Raw genomic sequence first — 2,331 nt, 5'->3', positions numbered from 1 at the left:
AGTGCAGAATCCAGTCCAGATCCTTGCTGGGGCCACTGCAGTGCAGAGGAGAACAGATTCAACTGGGAAACAACCGATGAAACGAGCAGGACACAAACAAGTGGAGCGAGGAAAGAAGTTCAGAACCAAAGCTTGTCAGATAAAAGAGCGTGAACATCGATGGTTAGGAACTCAAAGTCAAACAGGAGAGTGTGGAGATCTGTAGAAATCAGCAACAGGTTTACATAATCTATTTCTCTTTACTTATTGTTGATTGCAGCTAAATTTATTTTACATTATCAGGCACTCTGCAAATTAATCAGGCATTGAACAACTCATATTTGTCTTGTTGTTCTGTAACACAGATGTCCTGGTTGGAGATGAATTTGTGTCACTGGTCAGAACAGAGAAAAAGCAGCAGAGACACATTTAGGAATAGACGGCAGTAAATGTTTGGTGCACCGGCCATCCAGAACATAAAACATGATCATTTCTTATTTGTATGAAAACACAAACAAAATGGTAGAGATGCTGATCTGCTGCAGTGTAGAAAGATGGATGCAGATGGATGTAAGATGATGCAGGATGCACATGGATGTAAGATGGATGCAGATGATGGAACATGGATGCAGATGGATGTAAGATGGATGCAGATGGATGCAGATGGATGTAAGATGGATGCAGATGATGGAACATGGATGCAGATGGATGTAAGATGGATGCAGGATGCAGATGGGTGTAAGATGGATGCAGATGATGTAACATGGATGCAGATGGATGAAAGATGGATGCAGATAGATGTAACATGGATGTAAGATGGATGCAGATAGATGTAAGATGGATGCAGATAGATGTAAGATGGATGCAGATGGGTGTAAGATGGATGCAGATGGATATAAGATGGATGCAGATGATGTAAGATGGATGCAGATGGATGTAAAATGGCAGCAGATGGATGCAGGTGGATGCAGGTGAATGTAAGATGGATGGAAGATGGAAAAGATGGATGCAGTTGGATGCAGATGGATGTAAGATGGATGCAGATGGATGTAAGATGGCTGCAGATTGATGTAAGATGGCTGCAGATTGATGTAAGATGGATGCAGATGGATGTAACATGGCTGCAGGTGGATGCAGGTGGATGTAAGATGGATGCAGTTGGATGCAGATGGATGCAGATGAATGCAGATGGATGTAAGATGGCAGCCAAAGAGTGCCAGCATCTCTGTGTTTGGCTGTCTGTTAGCAAAATATCTCATGAACCAGTCCCGAACACTTACTCCAAGGACTACACACTGCTGAATGTTTTTGCTTCAAACTTTAGCATTAACTGTGGCCACCAACCCGATATGTCTGTTGGCAAAAGTTCTCATAATCCACGGAAATTATTTTAATAAAACTACAACTCGTTAACCAAAAAAGACCATGCTCAATAATCCAGGTATACAATTCAGCAATTTTACAACTCGTTAACTTTTAGCGCTAGCTTAATTCAAAATGGCTACAAGGCTAATGGACATTTGCTAACAGAAACTGATATAATCAGTTTTACAGATGTTGAACTAAAATGTGGTGTTGCAGAGTCATTTACAACATCTACATCTACAAACACCAATATGCTTCTCCCTTTTGGGGCAGCTGTGGCTGAGAGCGGTCCTCCTCCAATGGGAGAGTTGGGGGTTCAATTCCACCAGTAAACACATGCTGAAGTGTCCCTGGGCAAGACACTGATCCCCTCATTGCCTCTGATGTGTGTCCCATCGGTGTATGAATGTGTGTAGCAGATAAATAAACGGTGTCTGAGCCGTTTATTACATTACCAGTAGGTGTTGTTCATCTTTTCAAACAATTAAATGCAAAGAGGAGGGATTTAAACAAAAAGTGTGACCCAGAAGGGAAGAAAAGCTGTGAACTGTAAAAGATCAAGTCCTGCAGAGATTAGAGGAAGTACTGGAGTAAAGTAGAGGACAGGGCAGGAAACGGGATGAAAAGAAAAAGGGAAGAGGCGGCGTGTCGTGTTCAACTTGGCTCATAGAGAGACAGGAAGGAGGGTGGGAGGGAGCAGAACATGCTGCTTGGTTGAATATACCCATGTGTGCTAAAGCAGCTTTCCAGTAATGTTCTGAGAGTGGTGGATGTGTCTTAGTGCAGGAAAATGGTCTGATCTGACCCCACAGTCTGAACTCTCTTCCCCCGCGTGCACAGACGTCCTCCATCCAGCTGCAGAGCCAAAGCTGAATGGTCTGGTAGGATTATACTATTAATCAGAGCGCAGTGACTTAGCATCATACTGCAGCTGTCTATGGCTCAGAACCTTCTTCTTTCAGCTGTTCCCTCTTCAGGGTCTCCACA

General features: G+C 43.2%; 1 protein-coding gene across 5 annotated transcripts in view; it reads right to left on the bottom strand.

Moving 5' to 3' along the window:
* LOC119423239 (endophilin-A1) overlaps positions 1-2,331 on the bottom strand; it is a 17,874-nt gene that overhangs the window by 5,800 nt on the left and 9,743 nt on the right. The gene's annotated exons all lie outside the window — the stretch shown is intronic.

Source organism: Nematolebias whitei, chromosome 16 (assembly GCF_014905685.2).
Source record: "Nematolebias whitei isolate Nwh7 chromosome 16, NemWhi1, whole genome shotgun sequence".
Classification (NCBI taxonomy): Eukaryota; Metazoa; Chordata; class Actinopteri; order Cyprinodontiformes; family Rivulidae; genus Nematolebias; species Nematolebias whitei.
The sequence above is the reverse complement of the archived record's forward strand: the minus strand, read 5'-3'. Positions and strand labels throughout refer to the sequence as shown.